Genomic DNA, 24617 nt, shown 5'->3' on the forward strand with positions numbered 1-24617 from the left:
ACATGTATTGTTCTTGATGCTACTAGGGAATGAAGCATATAATATAAACGTGACTAAGGCTGCAAGTTAATTTACATTTTATTTAATATGTGAATAAAATACGAACGACTGTGGTTTGGAGAGAAAAAATAAATAGTAAATAGAGCATTAATTAACTGAAATGAAAGAAAACGTATCCGGAAGAGAGGAGATAAAGGAAAGCTGTTAGATATCTTAATGAAGGTCTCATCCTGTGGATCACTGCTGATAAATATGTATAGGGAAGTGAAGGGACAGGCTTAATTATAAACAAAAGGGCTAAAAGGTTTGTGAGAAACTGTATGTGATACTCTTACGAAAATAGCTGGTTATCTTTGTATATTATGCTCCCATGAATAGGAAGAGCCATTTTGGGAACAGGAAGAGACTTTTGGGAAAAATTGTGTAACATTTTGAATGAATGTGATCCAGATGTAAAAGAATATTTTGGTGAGTGAGTTAGATAAATAGGTACGAACAGAATGAGATACCACATAAAAAAAGGGTTAGACTAATTGGAGACCCCAAACTGAGAATGACAGTTAAATGAATAATTACTTAGAAAAAGTTCTGTTTGTTTCAAATACGTGATTCTGGAATAAATGATACGTATATACGGAAAAAGAATGAATATAAATCTTAAAATTGTAATCAATTTGTTCACTAATGATGAGATATTGACATAATTAGTGAAATATATGGTGATCATGAGAAATTCTGAACCTGAGGCAAAATATTTTTTATTTTATTAATCTCATTTTAATATTGTGCAAGAAGTAGACATTAAATAAGATAAAGAAATGGAGTGCAGATTGGGCTGCAAAAAAATATTTCATATGAAAAAATCCCAAAAGAATAAAATAAAAGTGGACGTAATGGAAGAAAATGTAAATGATGAAGGTAACATGGTAAAAAGTACTATATCTATATAGAATAACAGAATTGGAAGGGACCTTGGAGGTCTTCTAGTCCAACCCCTGTTTAGGCAAACCCTACACTATGGTTATCTAATCTCTTCTTAAAAACTCCCAGTGTTGGAGCATTTACAACTTCTGGAGGCAAGTTGTTCCACTGATTAATTGTTCTAACTGTCAGGAAATTTCTCCTTAGTTCTAAGTTGCTTCTCTCCTTGATTAGTTTCCACCCATTGCTTCTTGTCCTAACCTCAGGTGCTTCGGAGAATAGCTTGACTCCCTCTTCTTTGTGGTAGCCCCTGAGGTATTGGAACATGTCACCCCTAGTCCTTCTTTTCATAAGAGTAGACATATCTAGTTCCAGCAACCGTTCTTTATATGTTTTAGCCTCCAGTCCCCTTGTCATCTTTGTTGCTCTTCTCTGCACACTTTCTAGAGTTTCAACATCTTGACAAACAAAACTGGATGCAATATTCCAAGGGTGGCCTTACCAAAGCATTATAAAGTGGTATTAACACTTCACATGATCTTAATTTTATCCCTCTGTTTATGCAGCCTAGAATTGTGTTGGCTTTTTATTATTATTATTATTTAGATTTTTTAGATTTTTTGGCAGCTGGAGCACACTGCTGGCTCATATTTAAGTGATTATCCACTAGGACTCCAAAATCCCTCTCACAGTTACCACTATTGAGCAAGATACCACATATACTGTACCTGTGTAGTTTTTCTTGCCTAAATGTAGAACCTTACTTTTTTCACTGTTGAATTTCATTTTGTTAGATAGCGCCCAATGTTCAAGTCTGTCAAGATCCTTCTGTATCTTGAGCCTATATTATACAGTGCTTCAGAAATTTGTGGATTTACTGTACTGCAATGAAAAGGATTAAAAAGGAAGATGAAGTGAAAGAAGCTGTGGATGAAATATATAGAACATTATTGCTGAAAAATATGAGGCTAAGAGAAAGATTTTCTCTGAGTACAGAGAAAAAAAAGAAGTTGGAAATATGGGCAAAGAAAATTAAAAAATACTCATAGTAAAACAGGCAGAGAAATTAGAGACCATTTTTAATGGAAACAAAAGAAAATACTTTGGAAGTTGGGGAAGTAAAGGAAGAGGCCCAACCAAGATGCCTCTATTGGAAGAAATTGAACTAAAAAGGAAATTGATGAAATTATTAGGATTTAAACTGAAGTAAGGGAATGACAGAAAGAGAATTTTAGAGATCTTTATGAGAATAGTTGTGGTATGTTGAAGTGTGGAATTGAAAGCAGCACTATAAATATTAGTGACAAAAATGCAATGAGAATATTGAAAAAATGGTAAGGCAATAATTGGAGATTGTAAAATATGAATATGACTTACTTATGCATTAACTTGACAAGTTGGTTACTATGCATGAGAATATTTATTTAAGAATTATATGGTTTGGTTAGTGAATTATTTAGTAACGAGAAGCAATTGTTGCTGAAAATTAGAATTCAACCGATGTGTTGGAGTGGAATGTTCTGATATTTTCTTAATGGAAGTTTAGCAATAGGTATTATCCCAAATGACTATTCTATGTTCTTTTACCATTTTAGTGCCTAATGGTAGTACTTTAAGAGCCAGCTGAATAATCCTGAGTGATATTACCTGTAATAGGAATGTTGTTTACAGGAACCCAGTAAAATGTGACTCCTTATCTGAGCAGTTGGATGTAAATGAAAACATCTGCGAAAGGCATATGATTCCATCCTAAAATGATTCGGAAGATAGTGGGCTGGTTAATTAATAATTAATGGACTGCATGACCTGAAGCCAACTAGCACAGATGGTAGGTCTGAATAAGGAGCTTGGCCAGTATGCCCGTCAATACTCCAAGCGACAAACAAGAATGACTTCGACTATGTTGGAATAGCTGAAAAACAAAATCAAAGCAAGGCACCCTTGGATGGAAAACAAGTAGGCAGAAAGAAATATTGCTGGAGATGTACAGTACCTTTATTCCTTTTCCTTATTTGGACAGTTTGCATCTGAACCTCAAGAGACTGTCAATTTTATACTTCCCCTGCTTTCTTGAACTCGGTGAATGTCCTGATGCTACCGCAACAGCTTTTCACTTGGAACCCAGTCTCTGTCCCCAGAGAAAGCAGAAAAGACCTGGAAAACTTCATTGTGAAGATGTGGAATAGAAGGGGGTTGGGAGGGAGAAACAGCACTTCTCCTTTAACTGCTTATTTAATCAGATACAGACCCATCAAGCAATCGGTTCATTTTATGGCCTGTTTGATGACTGCTAAACTTGGGGCAGTACCTTTTAAGGGAAAGGCTAGATTATCTGGCCTGCTTTGTTAAGGGCACCTTGAATGAAAGCCACAGCTTGAAAAGTCAAGGGAGCAGCTTTGTGTGTCATGGGTTCCTCTCTGCCAAACCACTTTCCAGACCCATGTTCTGTTGCCTTTGGGATGGGATTAGTTAGCCTTGATCTCTCTTGGTGTTTACTGCCCATCTACTGTCCTCAAGGACAATTTTCATCCTGTCTCCAACTTTCTTTTTCTGGTTGTTGAGGTTGTTGAGAAGGCAATTGTGCTGCAATTCCAGAGGATCCTGGATGAAATGAGTTTATCTGGACCCCTTTCAGGCAGAATCTAGGTTTGCAAATGTCACTGGCTGCACTTTTCGATGATCTTTGGCAGGAGCAGCACAAGGGTAATGTATCCATCCTTCTCTCCACGGTTTTCAATACCATCAACCATGGAACGGCTCCAGGGATTGGGAATGGAGGGGGGCACTATGTTGACCTGCTTCACTTCTTTCCTCTGAGGGTGTTTTCAGTAGGTGTTGATAAGGAGTGTGCGGTCTGACCCTCTGTCCCTGCTCTGTGTGGTTCCACAGGGATCAGTGCTCTCGCTGCTCCTTTTGAACAGCTATATGAAACTACTGGATCAGATCATCTGTCACCATGGATGATATGCTAATGATACCAAGATAAATGAGATAATTGATGCTGGGACCACCCTTTCTTGATGCCTGGAAGCTGTTGAGGCTGGATGGGGAGCAATAGGCTAAAACTGAGCCCTGGCAAAATGGAATGATTTTGGATTCGGGCTTCCTTGGTTTTGGCGAATGTTGATCATGGATGGAGATGCACTCCCTAGACAGACAGGATATGTAAGCTGGGAAGTCTTCTGGACTTTTGACATCTGCTCAAAGAACAGGTGGCACTTGTGGTCAGGAGAGCCTTTGTGCAACTGCAGGTTGTGTACTGGTTACATCCATTCCTGGACTAACCTTCCTTCTTCACAGTCATTCACGCCCTAGTCACCTCCTTTCTGGACTACTCTAATGCACTGTACATGGCCCTTGAAGAGTGTCCGGAAGCTTCAGTTGGTCAAAAATACAGTGGCCCACATAGTTCTGTGTAAAGTTGAGATCAGTGCACGTATCATCACTTTTGCAAAACCTGCATTGGTTACTGATTTGCTTCTGGTGAAATTCAAGGTGCTTTTTATCATCTTTAAAGCCCTACATGAGCCAAGTTATTTGAAGGACCGTCTCTCCCCAGTTACATCTATCTGGCCCACCACAGAAGGAATGCACGGTATGTTGCAGGTTCCATCTACAGTATTAGGAAAGTACATCTAATGAGCCCGAGGAAAAGGGCTTTCTCTGTGGAATACCATTGCCCTGGACATAAGATTGGTCCCCACCATCAGTGGTGACTACTGGTGTTACTACTGGTTCTGTGGGCGTGGCTTGATGAGGGGGGGTAATGTGACTGGGTGGGTGTGGCCAACTTTTTTTTTTCTTTTAAAAGCATTTTTTTACAACCTCTTTGACGGAAGAGGTTGTAAAAAATGCTTTTAAAAGGCTCTGACGATCCCAGCTGAGCCGTACGATCATCAGAGGCTTTTTTTTTTTAACGTTTAAAAGCATTTTTTCGGCCGAAGAAAAAATGCTTTTAAAAGGCTCTGACGATCCCAGCTGAGCCGTACGATCATCAGAGGCTTTTTTTTTTTAACGTTTAAAAGCATTTTTTCGGCCGAAGAAAAAATGCTTTTAAAAGTAAAAAAAAACCTCTGATGATCACGCGGCTCAACTGGGCATGGAGGTGCCAGGGATTTTTGCTACCGGTTCTCCGAACCGCCGCCATTGCTACCGTATCGGACGATCCGATCCAAACCAGGAGCATTTCACCCCTGCCCACCATGATACTTTTCTGGAAGGCTCTGAACACGTGGTTCTGTCAGCAGGCCTAGGCATCCAGGTAGAGACAGAGCCAATCAAATAGCTGGTGTGATCGCATGACTGCTGCCTGAAATGTTAATATTCTGAGGTGCCCAAAGTCACTGTGTATGTACAGGTAGTCCTCAATTTATGACCACAATTGAGCCCAAAATTTATGTTGTTAAGTGGGACATTTGTTAAGTGAGTTTTGACCCATTTTACCACCCTTCTTGCCCCAGTTCTTAAGTGAATCACTGTTGTGGATAAGTTAGTAACCCGGTTGTTAAGGGAATCTGGCTTCCCCATTGACTTTGCTTGTCAGAAGGTCGTAAAAGGGGATCACGTGACCCCAAGACACATCAACGGCCATAAGTATGAACCAGTTGCCAAGCATCTGAATTTTGATCACACAACCATGTGGGTGCTGCAAAGGTTGTAACTGCGAAACACAGTCATAAGTCACATTTTTCGGTGCCATTGTAACTTTGAACGGTCATTAAATGAACTGTTGTAAGTGGAGGACTACCTGTATTGGACAGCCATATAACAGCAACAAAATTCTTCCATCTCCACGGCCTACCACAGCCAAATTATACAGCTGTAATAAAAGAAAATCTTGGGGTAACTACAGTACATTTTACATGGAAAGAGCATGAACTCACTAAGATCTTCCAGTGTGCAAAAAATGAATTTTTTGAAGTCTAATTACTTTTTTCAGGCTGCCCTCCCTCACCCTAGACATCAGTTAACACCAGGTTTGACTAAGAAAAAGAAAATCCTGTCTGTTAACAAGGATTTAATTAGTTGGCTTCATTTCTTCTGTTTAGACATCCACCCACACATACACACACTGGTTTGAAAGGTTACGCATGTGCTAAACTAACTAGTGCGTCACTTTCTTAAGTATGTCAGTAACTGACATTAATTTCAGTAAAACAATTTAATCTTTGGTACTTACCCTGTAAACTGTTACAATTTGCGTTAGATTTCCAAAAGAAGAAAACACATCCAAAGTTTATATGAGGAGAGAATTTCCTTGCATAGGTCTAGGACACTGAGAGGATAGGTAGGTAGTTCCAAATATTTGGTCACACTAAGTTTGAAATGAAGAAATCACTGGAAGATGTTTGGAATAAGAGAAGATGCTGGGGTTCTTGATCATAAACAATTCTTTTGAAATGGTAGCCTCAGTGTATTCTTTTTAAAAGTGTTTACAAATCACCTAGGACATTTTTTTTGTTACAGATTACATGGAAGAATATGTATATTCATTACAATAGCAACAAGATTACAGACATGGAGGCATTTGAGATTTCTTAAGATGCTACAAAAATAGACACTAAGTACATATATCCCTTCTTTGATATATGTCGGGAGATGTGAAATGAGACATCAGCTGTTAACCATGATGGAGAAAAAATGATGACATGCGCAACAACTTGTTACATTGAGTACCTGGTCTCTTGTGTTTATGTTCTCCTAAGCCAGACCTGAGTATCTGAGTCACAAGCTTGACATTTTGACATCACAACGTGAGTTTTGTCACTTGCTGCCTCTCCCCACCGACCCAATCCCATGGATGTCTATGCAAATGAGGATTTTTTTTTTGAAAAAAAGTTTTTTTTGAGGATATTATGACATATTGATTTGCCAAATATATTTAGGCCAATTCTGCATTGCAGCCTAAGCTGCTTGTTTCCCATGCTGTTTCCATCCATTTCTGGAGCCAATATCAGATATTTCAGTGAGGATTGCAAAGGGTTGCCAAATGGGCTGGGTTGGTGCTCATTTTGAGCTACAGAAGGTTTGATGGGTCATTCTTCTGTTGTAAGCCCTTTGAGGCAGTCCAGACAAAAAAACACAACTATGAGTGCCATGATTATTGTAAGGTTAAATTAATGGGATTGGAAGACTGAAAGTATTTCTCCCCTCCCCACCTTTTACTCTCTGATAAATAAAGGAGGGTCCCTTTTGAAATGCTTCCCATACCTTCCCTCCATCTGTGGGCTGAGAAATCTTTTTTAGGCCAGTTGTCCAGTCTGTAGCTCTTTCTCCTGTCTCCCAAGGCCATTCTCACATACCATTACACCTGCTTTTTGATCTTCCCATTCATACAGAGAAGACAATCCTTCCTGGCTGACTCCTCTGTAGATCAGTCTACCTGTGCTTGCAATTTCTCTTAGGGGCGTTCTCTCTTTGATTGACCCTGTGCCTTTCTTATGCTTTCCCAGATTTGCATACATGGAAAGCATAACATTCCCTTCCCATTATTATGCTTTTTGATACTAACACAGGCCCTGCTTCCTTGACAGCAAGAACTGAAAATTCAGCTTCACAAAAACAGATTAGCAAAGTTTCTATGTTGCAAGTTAAATATATTTTTAAAAATGAAGGGGAGGGAAGCTTTGTAATGTTGTGTCCAGGGGATAGGAAAGCAAGAAAAACATGCTACAACTTGCCTGGAAGGGAAATATAAAAATTCAATGAGCCCGAGCTTCCAATTTGAAGATTGTTCAGTGATTTGACAGAGCACCATTGGTTTGACTGTAGGATCATAAAAACAAGCAATTAGGACGTGGTGGCTCAGGGGCTAGAACGTTGAGCTTGTCGATCAAAAGGTCAGCAGCTCAGCGGTTCGAATCCCTAATGCTGCCGTGTAACGGGGTGAGCTCCTGTTACTTGTCCCAGCTTCTCCCAACCTAGCAGTTCGAAAGCACGTAAAAATGCAAGTAGAAAAAATAGGGACCACCTTTGGTGGGAAGGTAACAGCGTTCCGTGCGCCTTTGGTGTTGAGTCATACCGGCCACATGACCACGGAGACATCTTCAGGCAGCGCTGGCTCTTCGGCTTTGAAACGGAGATGAGCACCGCCTCCTAGAGTCGTCAATGACTAGCACATATGTGCGAGGGGAACCTTTACCTTTAACCCAGGATGAAGTGGCAACCTTGGGGTAGCAACCAGTTTCTGGAAGGGAGGGGTCCTGCTGGGACTAGCCAATCAGAGCTGGGGCTGCTATGGAATGGATTGAAGCACTGGAGACTTTCTGCTCTGAAAGGCTCAAGATAGCTTGGGTTGGAAAACAAGAATTGAACTGAAGCCGGAGAACATAGGCGTGGGGTGCATTTGCAATGGGCTGGGAGTAAGTGTAGGATGATGTCATCTGTGCTCAGGAAGTGGTGAGTAGCCTATGTTGGCAATGGGCCAGGCAAAAAGTGCACAAATGCCCTTAGGCTTGAGCTTCTTGGTGGCCCTGAAGAAATACAAGGGAAGAGAATAGGAGTAAACACAAATGCTTTCTTTCTTCCTCTCTTTGCAGAAAGACCAACAATCTCTAAGAAGAAGTCTCCCCTGTTCACGGAGACCTTCCATACAGTTTTTAATCTATCTGGAATAAAAGGCTAAAGAAAGCTGTAGGTGTGGAGAGACATAGTGTTTTGGAGGTCTGGAGAACATGGTGAGAACCAACTCAGTGAGTTCATGTTCAGTTAAACTGGTGCTTTGCACATGTAGCACATCTGGGTTGCCAAAATGTGGACCACCACTAGAGTCTAACTCTTTGCAGTGACAGTCTGGAGTTTTGCAGTTCTGGTAACCCAAGTATTTTGTGATTAACCTTATGTACCTTGACGATCTTAAGGGAATCACTGGTCAAATATGCTCAGTTGCTTCAACAAGTTGGGGCCTCTTACAGTAATAAGGGAATCAGTGTTTCTGATCTTTGTGGATGTAGAGGCTCACAGCCTTTAAATTTAAATTTAATTTAAATTTAAATTTAAATTTAAAATAGGGCTTTCCTTCTTCTGGATGGGAAACAACAGTAAGTTGGTTTCTTTCAAACATCGTTGGTGACATCTGACCCTTGAAGTAGCTCTCTGACATATTTTCCTCAAGGTTTTGTACACAGAGCTACAGGAGTGCTATTCCAAGCTGACAGATATATGTTTTCACTCACAGCTCTTTGCTTGGGATCTTCAGAGGTTTGTGCCACTTGTAATGTGACCTAATGTCCTTTGCCAGTATGGAAGCCTTTTGAACACTAACTCACTCTGGGCTGGGCCCACAGCTGAGACACTCCAAAGCAGTTGTACCTGGCTATCAGAGGGGAGAGACAGGTGACTTCTTGGGGTGTGAAATGAAACAGCTGCACAAAGTGCAAAGGAGGGAAATCAGGAATCTAAGTAGGCTGTAAATTCCAAAGATTAGCTCGCTTAATATTCCTGTCCATCAATGTATTCTGCTTTGGTTGAACTGTGTCCTCAACAATTCATGAGGTAGAATGACTTTAAATAAACGAAACCTTGTCAAATGTCCGAGCCTGAGATGAGCAGATTCCTCTCTCCTTCCTTTCTAGTCCTTCCTAGGACATTTTTCTCATTAGGAAAAGAAATATCCTAAAACCCAGATTCACAGTGGCAACTATCTGTGCAAAGCACGTGTAGTTGTTGGTAGGCTGGCTGGATTCGTGAGAAATAGCAATGGGAACTAAATCTCTTTCTCTGTGTTTGTGCTACATGCTTAATCGATTAATTCCGTTTTCTGGGTTTGCACAAGGCACTGGATTTAAATGTGAGTTGACTAGCTTGTGATTCAGTGCGTCATGCAAACAGCCATTTTCTCGCTCTCCATAACACCATACACAGTCAAGGGCAATTCCTTTCCATCACTTCCCATTCAAAGTGGGATGGGTAATTATCAGCATATTCTTGATTACTGACCTTTCAGATGTGGTAAAACTCAAATCCCCCAGTTTGTTTTCATGATAGCCAGGAGATAAAATGCAATATATGATCCCTTTACAGTGCCAAGATAGAGTGAGATAGGGAGAGACGGAGAGAGAGAGAGGGAGGGAGGGAGGGAGAGATGGTTTCATGCAATCTCTTGGCACTGTAAAGCAGGGGTGTCAGACTAGATTTCTTCAAGCATGGGATCAGCATTGTAGTTCTCCTTCTCTGGCCGTTGGGGTGGCAGAGATGAGACGGACACTCCTTCAGCACCCTGCTGGTCAAAATGGGGCGAAGAAGAGACATATGTGGCCCTCCCATGCCCATTTTGGCTGACAGGGTCTGGAGGCCGTCCAGGCTGAAAATGGGGTGCAGAGGGATGCGTGAGGCCCTCCCGCACCCCATTTTGCCTGCAGAGGCACTGCAGGCCAGTCCTTTGCTATTTCCAGGTGTGCCAGATTTAAGCACCCCGTGAGATCCAGCCTGAGGTCCTTGAGTTTGACACTCTTGCTGTAAAGGGATCAGATAGCTTCTCTGATTTCTGGAAGGGTTGGTACCTAATTATTAAATTCAGTACTGCAATACTAAACTTCTTAGGTTCTCTTGCAAATTTCAGAGAGTTGTATCTGAGATGGCATTTTGTTATATGGGCGCTCCATCTCCAAGAGTTAGAAAAAACTCTGGGGAGGGTGTTCATATGAATAGCACTGGTTGGGAATTCCTTAGACCATATCAATTCTCCCACTATTGGGTTTGCAGATAATTCCAGAAAGAGCTTAAAAATAAACAAGAGGATTTTTGTACATGAATGAGTGTTTCTCTCCCATCCAAGATCTGGTTGATATTTCATTTGCATTTTTAATTTGACTATGTTGCATATAATTCCCATTAATCTCCATTTTTCATTTCAAAAATCTTGCAAGCGCAGTGGCCTGGTTCATGCTTGCAAATGATCTTAAATTCAGTCTCTCTGAGATATCTATGTTGAGATGGGAGAGATATCTGTCTGAAATCCTGGAGACCTATTCCTACAGAGTCACGTCCTGCTAACCCCAACATAAAGGTGCTTGTCCTGATTACACCACACCATATCATTTTCACCTAAATTTGTTCTTAACTGTCCCAGTTGTGAAATTGTGTTTTCCTGTTTTCGTGACACAAATCCTGCTGTAAAATCTCTCTGATGAGGCGCCGGGGGCTAGGACCTTCTTGGGCCCCTAAAGATTACTTTTAGCTGTTGAATAAGGGTCTTTACTCCAGTCCCTACTATTAGTACTGCTACTATTCCTAGTACTACTCCTGCTAATCATTTTTTTCCCTCCCTGAACACCAACCAGTTCTACAAACAAACTGTTTTTCAAATCTGTTTGAATCTGTTTGACAGGACCTTGTGACTTTTCCTTTAAAGCAGGGTCTCCAAGCTTGGCAACTTTAAGACGTGTGGACTTCAACTCCCAGAGTTCCTCAGCCGGCAAAGCTTTCTTTGACCTTTCTTGCCAGAGTTGTTAAGTTGTTAAGCAAAGCTGGGTGAGGAACTCTGGGAGTTGAAGTCCACAAGTCTTAAAGTTGTCAAGGTTGGAGACCCCTGCTTTAAAGCTTGCAACTCCCACAACCTTTTCCCTCACCTCCAAGCCACCCAGAGCTGTTGAGAGTTGAAAGTTATATTATTATTATTTTTATATTGATAGGAAATACCTTTAAAAGGCAGTGAGGGTTGTGGTAGGATAAGGGTGCCTAGGTTTTAAATTTCCAGGAAAGCATTCATTAAAGGGTGGGAAAAAGCATTTCTTCTCAAAAGTACCATTTATACCACTGATTTACTACTGTACTTTCATAACAGCTGCATTGCATAATAACAGCACGGGAAGGTGGGTGTTGCTTGGCCCCCTAGGAGAGTTCCCCCATCGTTACTGAGCTCCTTCTAAAATAGATTTCACACTTTTCCTTAGTGTGGCATTCATTGGGTCAAACCAGAGCATACTTAGACAGATGATGAAACTCTGTCAGTACTCTTCCCCTGTCTCCTGGTCCATGTTACCTAGCAATTATAGGTAGTCCTCGACTTACGGCCACACTTGAGCCCAAAATTTCTGTTGCTAAGTGAGACATTTGTTAAATGAGTTTTGCGCCCTTTTATGACCTTTCTTGCCAGAGTTGTTAAGTGTGTCATTGCAGCTGTTAAGTTAGTCACAGGACTGTTAAGTGAATCTGGCTTTCCCCATTGACTTTGCTTGTCAGAAGGTCGCAAAAGACAATCATATTGTCAGGGCTCCAGGTAAACACCCCCAACGATGGCCTCCAGGGCTGACACACATAACCCCAGGACACTGCAACCATCATAAATATGAACCAGTTGCCAAGCATCTGAATTTTGACTGCTTGACCATGGGCATGGCTGCAATGGCCGTTAAGTGTGAAAAATAGCAATAGCTATTATACCCTGTATATTGCTCTGGGAAGTCTGGGGGGTGGGGGGACTGGGTGAAGTGGGAGGGGGGAGGGGGGAGGGTGTGGGTTGGTGGGAGAAAGAGGGGATGTATGGGTAAAATTTTTTATAAAACTTTTTAATAAAAAAAAAATAGCAATAGCACTTAGACTTATATACCACTTCATAGTGCTTTTACAGCCCTCTCTAAGCAGTTTACAGAGTCAGCATATTGCTCCCAACAATCTGGGTCCTCAGATTTTTGGTCCTCAGACCAAAATAGGTCACTTTTTTCAGTGCTGTTGTAACTTTGGTCACAAAAGGAACTGTTTAAGTTGAGGACAACCCGTAGTGGATGATTTTCCCACTGGCAGTGTCACTGTGTGGGAGGGAAGCACAGCAAAGCCAAAGAACTCGCCCAACTGCTTTCCTTAACTTGTCCCTTTTTAACTCTGTAAGGGCAGCACCAGCCTCCCGCCTCAGGGCCATGTTTGGGCTCTGTGGCAGTGCAATTTATGCTTTTCATTTGGCTCAAGGATTAGTGGAAGGCACATTAACATGGCTGTGAAGAAGAAATTCCTTCCTGTATGGCTTCAGCCAAAGAATAGTGAATGACCTCTGGCAGTTTAGGGGCTGATAGACTTTGATGAGACAAAGCAGATTGAAAAGGCGGAAGGATTAGAACTCTTATCAATGTGAGGAGTGTAGCTGCTATGATTACACAGAATATTTGCTTTTTTGAAATGGGGACTGCATTTTAACTAAGCAGATTTTGTTAAAACTGCTGCACAGCTTGGATATGGTACAATGCAAAGTTTAGAAGTATTTCCAAAAATAGACATCTGTTGTCAATCAGGCTAGGTTTTTAAATCTGTCTTCAATTGTGTGGGGTCACAATTGTGTGAGCACCTAATTTGCATTTCTTCATTCGCAGATGAGGTATTTAGATTTTGGAACTTTTGGACTGGTTTCTATTGCTAAAAATAAAGTAAAATGGAATCTCCACGCCACAGGGCTTAAATGAAATGATTCGGGCTATATGCTGGGATTACACTTCCATAATGCCATGCAATATGCTAAGGGATAATGCCAATTGTTGTCCAATACTTTGGGCAACTTTCTCATACTAAGTCTATTTTAGGAGACTGTGGTAAAATTAAAATGGAAGAAGCTAGAAGGAATCTGCATGTCACCTTGATATCCTTGGAGTAGAGGTGGAATATAAATAAAATGGATCTAGAGAGCACTGTGTCTCTAAGCTACCATATTCAGGTCACCTTTAGCTGTATTTGAAGCTTTATGATTTTATTTTATTTTTTTGGTAATGAATAACCAGGAACCAAATCTATTGATCACGGAGTAGATGCAGATAATGTTAAACTTTAGCCATACTAGGCAGCTAGTCAGATAGCTATCCTTGTTTCTTTCCAAATCCTGTCAGTTCCTGAAGGAAAGATAACAATAGATGTCTGGAGGTCTGTGCTGTGTACTCATTGTTGAGGAGGAATCACTCTTTTCCAAGAGCATATTAAATTGGTGGGCATGTGGGCATTTGCAGAAAGCCTTCTTTTGTATGACTTTACATCAAATTTACAGGTTTACTGGTTTAGGCAACTATTTCGCAAGGACAATATACCAAGAAACAAAAATGTGTGTGGTGAGTGGGAGCTACGTGTTTTTGGTGTTCACATGAAAGGAATTAAAATTATATTACTACATAGCAATACTACTGATTTTTTATATGAATAATTATTTTTTGGTCGTCTGCACATCTGCAGTTTTATCATTCTTTCTTTTGTCAGGCATTAAAATCAGGTTACCTTTTCAATAGAACCAACCTTCCTTCCTTCCTTCCTTCCTTCTTTCCTTCCTTCCTTCCTTCCTTCCTTCCTTCCTTCCTTCCTTCCTTCCTTCCTTCCTCCCTCCCTCCCTCCCTCCCTCCCTCCCTCCCTCCCTCCCTTCTTTATTTTGTCCAGTTCAAAGAAGCTTCTCAAATAAAGCCTTATCTTGTTCCACATTTAGCAGCCAGGCACATTCAGAGTCATAACAGCTGGGATTAGGATGGGCTAGGATGGGAAAGTAACTAAACCACAATCCACTGATCACAGGAACTATTTAACTGATCCTTTGATATCACAATACTAGAGGACAAAGCAGTGTGACATGGGACACTTCCTCTCCCCAATGGGAGCTATGATATAGGACACCTGAAACAACAAGTACACAAAAGATTCACAGTGTCTGTCCTGGAATGTCTTATTTGGGTTGAAGTTGCTTGTCCCGGAACTGCATTAAAGACACAAGACCAGCATATGTATGCAAGATATTCTTTTCTAAACAAAAAAGAATCAACACAGCTCTAATTGGTGTACTCGCATCACAGAGGAATGTTGAAGTCAAGGGTAGGCTGGATTTTTGGCTCATAGAAACGAAGGATATTTTATCCTCCCAAAACCTCAGAGAAATAGAATGAAAATATACCAAGCTAGTAGATAAAAGTTTGACTTCTTATATCTAATTTCTTGCAGGCTTCCCAGACAGCCATACCAAAGCGCGATTCACTAGTCTTTGGAGAAAAAAACAGCCGTTCATTCAGCGACCATTTGAAATTACAACAATGCTGAACAAATGGTAGTCACAACTGGTCCTCACCATTGCAGCCACTGCAGTGTCCCTGTGGTCACATGGTCAAAATTCAGGTGCTTGGAAGTCTGCCTGCATTTTATTTATTTTTTACCGTATGGCCCGTGTTAGCCAGGGATCACTGAAGTGGCTACCTGTGAAAGGAATTTTTTTGGGCAGTGTTATCTTACCCACAGATGCCTGAATGCCAGTAGGCAATTGGGGGAGGCTCCTTTCCTGTCTCTACATGGTTTATTCGCTCACGGGAATCGAGCCACCGAGCTGTTGACCTCAGCGGAGTGCAGGCTCAGCATCTTCCACGTGAGCCACCGCGGCCCCCTACCCGCATTCATGTCCATGGATACACTTCATCTCCCACCCACCTTGCCCCACCTCTGCCCTTTTGACTGTCCTGCACTTCTCTGGCTACCCTTACCACCCCCAAGACACCTTTGCTGCCTTCTTCCTCTCACTGCTGCAAGGCATGCCTGGTCAAGTCAGCTGCCAGCCCTGCATGAGTCCTCTTTGAGGCCTTGGGGAACCTTGCAGGGACTTGCAAAGGGCCAGCAGCTGCCTTGACTAGACACACCTCGTCAGCAGTGGAAGGAAGAGGATGGTGAAGGTCAATTGGAGGGACTGAGGCAGTAGGGTTGGTGAAGAGCAGAGTGGTCAAAAGGGCAGAGATGAGGAGAGGGGATGAATTTGTAACTTTGAATGGTTGCTGTATGAATGATTGTTAAGCGAGAATTACCTGAAATGAAAGAAAGCTTGGGCCAAGGAATCTTTCTTCATCTCTGTGTGTTATATTATATTGTTATCTGATTGATGATTGTAAATTTTCTTGATTTGATATCCTATGTCATTTGATAAATAAATCTCTTTTTGACCAGATCAACATGTGAAACCCCCCCCCCCCAAAGTCAAAATGCACTCAAGGTCAGTGCAACTCAGGAAGAGTTTGTAGGCTTTCCCTTTAGAACAGGGGTGTCAAACTGGCAGCTTGTGAGCCAGATGCGTCATGCATAGGCCATGCCCACCCCAGCTCCATGAAGGGAAAAAACCTCGCGAAACATCACATGACGGCAATGTGGCAACTGCGAGTTTGATACCCGTGCTTTAGAAGATAATCCACAGCCTCCTTGATGTGGAGCAACCTTGCCATAGAATTCTGAGAGACATGCTTGGACTGCCACAGATCAAAGAAACCTGAGAATCACTTTTAAGATTATGAAGGGTGTGTTGGTGAGTCCCAATGAGAGTCCCAATGGTGACTATCTTCCAACTTTATATGAGACTGCCGGAGGTCCATTGTTTTCCAGATAAAACATCTAAACCATTATGCCCACAGTTAAAACAATACATCCAAGTAATAAAAGCAGCATTACCAGCAGAACTCACCTAACCTCCTGGCCCAAGTGCCTAAGGGAAGAGCCAGGTCCAACTGGATCTTCCCAGGAGTGTGGTGATTAGCCAAACACATTCAATAAGGTTTTCATCCCCCAACACTTTCTCTTTGCAGCAACCTAACTTTATTTCAGGATCCAATCTGGGTCGGTCACTGGGACCAGAGATTTCGTCTTTTGAGCTTTCAGACTTGTGCTGGAGTCTATCTTCAGGGGACTTTGCAGATTCCAGCAGAACTGAAAGGTTTCAGAAGAGGAGATTGTCCCTACCTTTGAAAAGGGGAAGAAGGAGGGACCAGAAAACTATGGTCCTGTCAACTTGATATCTAGACCAGGTTAGGTGGTTACTGCCGATTATTATTATTATTTTTTGTAGACTTGCATTTCTAATTTTCTATCATTTCTTTTATTGATGAGGATATCCAGAAAGGATAGTGCATTGTTTTCTTCTTCACCTATGAATTTTATTCCTTTGAAGATGTTGTTAAGAGTTTCACGTGTTGTTCTCTCGTTGTTCCTTTTTTATTATGAGAAAGGTATCACCTACATATTGAATCCATATAGTTGTGATTGAACGCATGAGAGTGCTATAGTTTCTAGAGGCTTCATTAGAGTCACTGCTATGAGTCCTTAGAGTGATGATCCTATTGGTGTTCCTCTGATTTGTTGCTCTATCTGTCTAGGTAGTGAAGAAGAGATTGATGCGGTTCATACATCTGATTATTTTGAACTTAGTGTATTTGGTTAGGTCAGGTGTGTCATGTAGTACTGGTGTCATGGATTATTTTGCTAGTTTTGGAATTATGAATGTGTAGAGTGCTGTGGGATCAAATGTTGTAAGGCATATCCCCAGGCAAGAACTGGTATGGGAAGAGTTACATATCATAAAATACTCCTTTCCTCAAAGGCAAACTGATGAGGTTGCTCACCATAACCAATCAACTCCCCAGGTTACTATCTAACTCTCCCTCATTTACCTTTGTCTCTTCCTTGGCAGGTGGGTATACAGAGCAGTGGGCTGCATAGCCCTGCAATTTTTATTTTGCAATCATCCTTACAATGCTCAGAATTGTTATTTAGCTTTGAAGCAAGCTTTTAATTCCTACTGCTAAAGTAACAATGTCCATCCATCCATCCATTGATCCATCCATCCATCCATCCACACAGGCATCTGTCAATCATCTGTCAATCATTCAGTCCGGTGTAGTAGGGATAATGTCTTTTGGTGCATTGGTACTGATGGGCATCTCAATGTACATTCAAGAGTTTGATGTATATTGATGACGTCATTATGTAGTCCTGAATAACCACCCAGCCCCTTAGTTAGGAAGCAAGCTTAAGATAATAATTGAATCGGTCCAGTGCTTCAGAACATATATGGTAGAGTAAAGTCTTTTCATCTCACTTTCTTTTTACCCTCTGGATTTCTTTCCCAGGAACTATAATGCCTTCAGGAAGTACAAGGGGATCGAGATGAAATGTCATAGAGGTGCTTTTTCTGTTGACATGCTTTTCTGACGAACACGTGTCATTTCCAGATTCTAAGAAAGCAGCTTCCCAGGAAGACACCTGAAACAACAACTGCCTTCACTTCACTCTATATCTTTGGTGAAAGCCACAAATCCACTCCTCTCCTTTTATATCCCTCTCATTTATCAAGTCGGTTTTGTGTTTTGCTTTGTTTTCATTCCTCTACGCCAGAACAAATCTCAGCCAGAGGCAGGTGCCAGGAAGTGCTGTAATCAGAGGAATGTGTTTCTATCTTTAGTTCTTTTAACTGCAAGGAGAATTGCTGTGTTATTTTATTTAAATAAACACAACCTTTTATTGGAAATGTGAATTAGCTTCTGTATAAAGGGGTGTGCCCTAGAGACTTGTTGCTGAGCAGTGTTTTTACTATAGAACAGTTTCCCCAATCTGGAATCTTCCAGAAATTATTTCAACTTTTCAGCCAGAAAGGTGGCAATTGAAGAGTTTTGATGCTAATGCTTTTGGAGGTACCAGATTGGAAACCCCATAGGGAAGAATACTCTTCAGTTCCTATTTACACTGCATCACCTCTAAGTATCTCAGGCACAAGATCGCCTCATAGTTCTTGGCATTAATTAAACAGCAATACCTGCCATCCTTTAAGATCTAGTTAGAACTGCTAGGGCATACATCTTGTGAGTCCCATCAATGTGCATAAAAAAGATGGGAGGTCATGAGAAAAATCTCATTGCATTATCTTGGTCAGGTATTTGGGATGGAGTTTACCAAGAAAGTCAACAGTTAAACAGAAGGCCTTTTGATTATGGGAGAGAAAGTAAACGTTCTTCTTTTTTTTTTTTAAAAAAAAAGGAGGAAGCAGGTCAAGATGGGAAGTCTCAAAAACATTCCAGAAGGAAAAAGAAAGTGGCAAAGTGTTTCTGTACAGTTGCATGAAAAACTTCAAAGACAGCTCTCCATGAAGACAGCAAGAGATTAACTTGATTCAAAGGAGACTTGGACAAAAATTTTTATCTTCACAACTGAAAAGAATAAAAGGTAGAACCAAAGAAGGTAGATTATGTTGAATTGGAATGTTTTTAAAAGATTAATTGCTGAATAAGCTGGTAATTTCCTAATGGATGCTCTGTGTGCATCTTTAAGTCAGTTCTTAACTCCTGGCAACTTGTAGTTTTCTTGGTAAAACTTTTAGAAGTGGTTTGCCATGGCCTTCTTCCTAGATCTGACAGAGAATGACTGGCTCAAGGTTGCCCAGCTGATTTTGTGCACCTAAACTGGGACTAGAACTCCCCAGTCTCCCAGCCTGGTGCCCTAACCTGTACACCAAATTGCAATGGGTGTTAGGCCTGCAATCTTTTTTTCTCCTTCTTTCAACATCAGGATCCCAAGCAGAAATCTAGGTTTTTCTTAGCACGAAAAGGTATTTATAGCAGGACATTAGTCTGTTAATTTCTGCGTATCTCATATAAGCTTTGGAGCCCTTGTTCTGGAAATGTCACTTAATATAGTAACATTCTGGAGACTTAACGGGAATATAACATTATTTCCAGCACCACACAAACAGATTGCCTTCATTGTTGCTGCCAACATCTTCAACGTTGTGCTGTTAACATACTTATTTTTCAAAGAGCCTCACAGAGTTTCTGTGCCTTTGATATCTGAACTTCGAGGAGACACTAAGATATTGATCAAATAAACACAACTAACTTATAATTAAGACTAAATAAGTTATTGTCTTCCTTATTTAAGCTTATGTTTAAACTACTTAATACAAAGAGAAGGTTGCAGTTGTGCATTCACTGGACTTCAGTTCCACTGGGGGGGGGGGGGACGACTTACTTCTGTGTAACCAAGGATTAGACAGAGCTTCCATGTGTTGGCACACTGAAGATAAACCCAATAGGAATGGGGTTCAACTTGCATGCCGGCCAAATATCTTCTAACCAAGATATTGAGAATATTATTCAATCCTGCCAGCATTCTGCATTTTCATTAGTTGCCAGGAAACAATATAATGTGAAGTGCTCAGTCATTCCAGATGTTGCTGGGAAAGCTTTCCTGTAATTATTATCTAATTTCCCACCTCATTCTTGCAGCCTTTTCAAAAACATTCCACTGTCACTTCCTCTTCATGACTATTTTATCTCTTACTTCTGTTGCACCTTTTTATTGAGCTTGGAAACAGAGGACAGGAGTTAAAATGCAAGAGGAAGGATCCCTACTGTGAGATGTTTTCAATCTAAATTAGTCTGACAATACTCCTCTGACAACAGTAGCTGGATGACAGGTCGAGAGGATTGGGAAAGGCTGCAACAGAAACCAGAACAAAAGGGACCAGTTAAAGTTGATTTTAGATTTGGAAGAAGAGTTCATATATATTTTGTATCAACAAACCGGACAAAGTAAATCATGTCAAATTGGTGTAAGCCGCAAAATAATTAAGAGTCACAATGGCAATTTTATTCCTGGAGTAGGTGTCCTTAATACTGTTCTGCTAGATTGGATGGCAATATAAAATGAGGGCAGGGCTGTCTGTCTGCCAACAGATAACCATCAGCACAAAGACAGATTGGTATGGAGTAGACTTCTTTTGATAGCTTTGCTCTAAGCTGCCAGCGCTTTGAAGGGTCCTCAGAGATGGATGGGAAGGCAATGAAATTCTTTCAATACATGCAGGACATGTCACTTCTGGTATAAGGGGCAATAGGACACTAAACTAATTGCTAGGGATCATTAGCTGGACTGGAACAGAGGAGGTGGCTTTAGGTCCCATCCAGATAATTTAAGTTTCTGTCTTCTTTTCAAAAACAGCTTCATCTATTGATTGTTTTGTAAGTAGAAAAGTGGAATAAATATTCTTTAGATGATAATTCAATCAGCATAGGACACTAGATAAATAAGCAGTCATTTTAACAAAGCAGGGAACTGTGGCCAGGGTCACTTCTCTCTACATATAGCATGTTAGCCTGAGTTGTTATTAGGTATTCCTTGGTAGACACCTTTTTGGATCTCCTTAGATGCAGAAGTAACCTAGAATAGAGTGGTTGTGATCATTTGGAGCAAATTCAATTCCATCTGGTCATGTTTTTTTCCCTTTTTTTTAATTTTATAAATAAACAAACATTTAATACATCAATCATTCCTTCCGTGTGACATCTCGGTGTTTTCTTCATGGCTCCATCTTTTTGTTGTTACTTCTTTCTTCATTTCAATTTAATCTATTACAATTTTTTCACAAATACAATATTCTAATTCTACCATTTTCTTACATAACTATCAGTTTGCTTATCTATCTCTTTTTTTTTTTTAATTTACATTTATATCCCGCCCTTCTCCGAAGACTCAGGGCGGCTTACAGTGTGTAAGGCAATAGTCTCATTCTATTTGTATATTTATATACAAAGTCAACTTATTGCCCCCCCAACAATCTGGGTCCTCATTTTACCTACCTTATAAAGGATGGAAGGCTGAGTCAACCTTGGGCCTGGTGGGGCTTGAACCCGCAGTAATTGCAGGCTACTGTGTTTTAATAACAGGCTCCTTACAGCCTGAGCCACCACGGCCCTTTTTCTAACCAATGGTAAAATTGATCCCATATCTTAAAATATTCTGAATCTTCTCCTTCTTTAATCATCAAAGTTAATCTATTCATTTCTGCACAAAACTGGAAAACAGAGAAAATACCCCTGGAAGGAGTATTTTCTCTGTTTTCCAGTTTTGTGCAAAAACAATTCTTGCTGCTGTTATTACAGGAGGAAGGTATGTTGGATACGTGTGCCACCTTGAGTTATTTGTAAAAATAATAAAGGCGGAATAAAATTAAATAAATAAAATTATGTTTTAATTTACTGGTCATGTTTAACCCCATCTTGAATCTACCTGTTCAGAAATTCCATTGCCTCAGCTGGAACTGTGATAGAGGTACACAGTTAGTACAATGTATTGACATTAGCACATCATAAATCTCTAAATGACTTCTTCCAAGGGTGTTATGTAAATGTTGAAAAACTTTGAAATGAGCATAGAATCCAATGATACTACACAGTATAAATTTATAGTATAAATTTTGAAAAAAACATTTTCCTGTTTGTAGTTCCCAAGATGCTCTTTATAGTAGTGGAAAATCATCTCCCCAGCAGCAACGCTTTATGGCAACCAGCTGCTCAATTTGAATAGCCAGAGAAATGAAGTTCCCTCTGATTTACAGTGTATTTGGCAATGGAAGACTTGGCACCAATGAATTAATCCATTTTCTCCCTTTCACTTTCCATTAGATTAAACCATAAACCATAATCCAGACCACATCATGGAGCAGAATGGAAGGAACATTGTCTATTGGGTCATATGAAAATTCAGTTGAGACTACATGTTAAAATGTATTTATATTATTCTTTAATATGAGTAAGATAGTTTGCACAGCAAAAGAAAAACAAAACAGCTTTCTACTGCTCTACCTAAAACTACAGTGAATGATCTAATGTCGTGAGTGCAAGGCAAGAATATACTTTAGTCTTTGTAATATAATGTCTTTCAGTTGCATTAGGATCACAAGACTCAGAATTGATAGCCAGCATGATATTCTATAATCCTAACTCATTTGAAAAATATCAGGTTGGGGTAGAAGAATGGATATTGAAGGTTGCCAATTTGGCTGAGATGGCGAAGATATCAGCCTTTTTGAAAGACAATACGCAAGAAAGATACTTAAAGGAATGGAAAAAATGGATTGACTATATTCAACATAGATATCAGACTAAGAGTTATCAGACTGTTTTTGAATGATTATGATGTATTATTTTTGATTGTTTTCGGGGGAAGTTAGGAATTGATGATTGTAGGGGTATAATTAAGTTGGGATGAAATTTTTTTAGCATGTTTGTTTTATTTTTAACTATACCTTGTGTTCGTTCCGGGAAGTCGGGGGGGGGGGAGGGGGGTTGTGAAGGGAGGGGGAGAGGGGGGGGAAGGGGGAAAAATTTTGTAAAACTTTTTGAATAAAAAAAAAAAAGAAAAACATCAGGTTGGGGAAGGGATTAATGTAATTGGAATTGTGGTGCTCATATACTACCCTCAAATGTTACATTTACATTAAGCCTATTTCACACAAGTGCTTAACTCTAACCAGATCAATAATCAATAAGATAACAGAGAAAGCTGCCTGTTGATAGCAGGACTTTTAGTGTTTCCAAGCAAAAGGAATTGGTCGGTTATTCCATTTTCTTGGGTAAGCATAGGAGGATAAGTAACTAATAGCAGCAGTTTTTGGGGTTATTTATAAAAATTCTTCTAAATTAGGTGATGAATGTAACAAACATTTTGCACTGAAATATTATTTACCACTATTTACATGCTAGTGATACTTATAATTTTATTTTTATATATATTCCGCCTTTATTATTTTTACAAGTAATAAAGTGAACCTATCCAATGTACTCTTCTCTTCCTATTTTCCCCACAACAGCCTTGTGAGGTATGTTGGGCTGAAAGTGAGAGACTGGCCCAATATCATCCAGCTGACTTTCATGGCTAAGATGGCTAAGATGGGACTAGAACAGGGGTGTCAAACACAAGGCCCATGGGATACTTAGATCTGGACCACAGGCCCACACTGGAAACAGGGAAGGATTGGCCTGTGGTGTCTCTGCCAATGAAAATGGAGCTTGGGACTCAGCTCCGTTTTCAGCCATGACAGATTCCTGCAGCCCTCTGCCAGCAAAAACGGAGGTCAGGGAGGCCGTGTGCGGCACGCCCAGGCTCTGTTTTCAGCCACGATGGCCTCCTGCAGCTCTCCATTTTCTGTTTTTGCTGGCAGAGGGTTGCAGGAGATCATCACTGCCAAAAACAGAGCCTGGGCAGGCCTTCACACCTGAAAACAGATTCTTGATGAGTGATGTCAATCTGGCCATGCCCCCCAGCCACGCCCTCCCTGGCCCCCAAAGGTCAAACACAACCCTGATGCAGCCCTCAATGAAAACAAGTTTGACACCCCTGGACTAGAACTCACCTGGTGCCTTAACCACCAGACCAAACTGACTCTCAATTATTTTATATTGAATTTATTATATATATATATATATATTATTTATTATATTGCATAAATAATTTATATTTATTGAAATATTCTTTAATAATAATTGAAATACCCTATCTATTATTAAAAGTTTATTTCCCTTGGGTGAATTAAATAAATCTTATATTTTTCTTAGCCAGATACTATGCTTAACATGGGTCATGCAGCAGAAAAACATCTGTGGGAACCGACTGAAGAAAGGTAACCAATCAGTAGTGGGTTTCAAATCCCATTGCTACCGGTTTGCTCATGCACGCATGCGACACTTCTGCGCAAGCACAGAGATGAGTGGATGGGTGGAGCCTCTTGCCGCCGCCGCTACTGGTTCGCTCGATCTGGGGCAAACCAGTAGCAACTCACCACTGTAACTAATGATCCTGAATTATATTATCAGTTTTGTTACTTGTTTTGTGAACAGGAAGACTTACATAGTGGACATACAATATGAGGAGCAAGGGAACTTGATAGGAAGAGGCATAAACCTCATAGCTTGGTAAAAGCATGGTCAATCTTTTCTGACTTCCATGGAATTCCATTTGAAACTAGACACTTTTAAAACTGCTGCTACCCAGCCAAAATCTACATGATTTTTAATTTCAAGCTGGCATCAACATCCGACTTCTTCCTACCTCTTTAGAGTTTCAATTTCCAAAGAAACCAAGGAATGTTCCTATTGTCTGACAATAAAACTAATATTTTTTCTCCTGGTCTTGGCTGTGTGGACTTTTTTTCATTCTGAGAGACC

The 24617-nt window shown here is 40.5% G+C and overlaps 1 long non-coding RNA gene across 3 annotated transcripts in view; it reads left to right on the top strand.

Annotated features, from left to right (window-relative positions):
- The window catches only part of LOC131193326 (uncharacterized), a 52905-nt gene extending 28353 nt beyond the window's left edge, over positions 1–24552 (top strand). The window contains exons 2-5 of one of the 3 annotated variants that reach the window (XR_009153884.1): positions 8460–8597; positions 18655–18840; positions 22077–22413; positions 22823–23998. This is a non-coding gene — a long non-coding RNA (uncharacterized LOC131193326). The other 2 variants (XR_009153882.1, XR_009153883.1) reach the window with 2 other exon arrangements.
- The last annotated feature ends 65 nt before the right edge of the window (positions 24553–24617 follow it).

Source organism: Ahaetulla prasina, chromosome 2, assembly GCF_028640845.1.
Source record: "Ahaetulla prasina isolate Xishuangbanna chromosome 2, ASM2864084v1, whole genome shotgun sequence".
NCBI classification, from domain to species: Eukaryota; Metazoa; Chordata; class Lepidosauria; order Squamata; family Colubridae; genus Ahaetulla; species Ahaetulla prasina.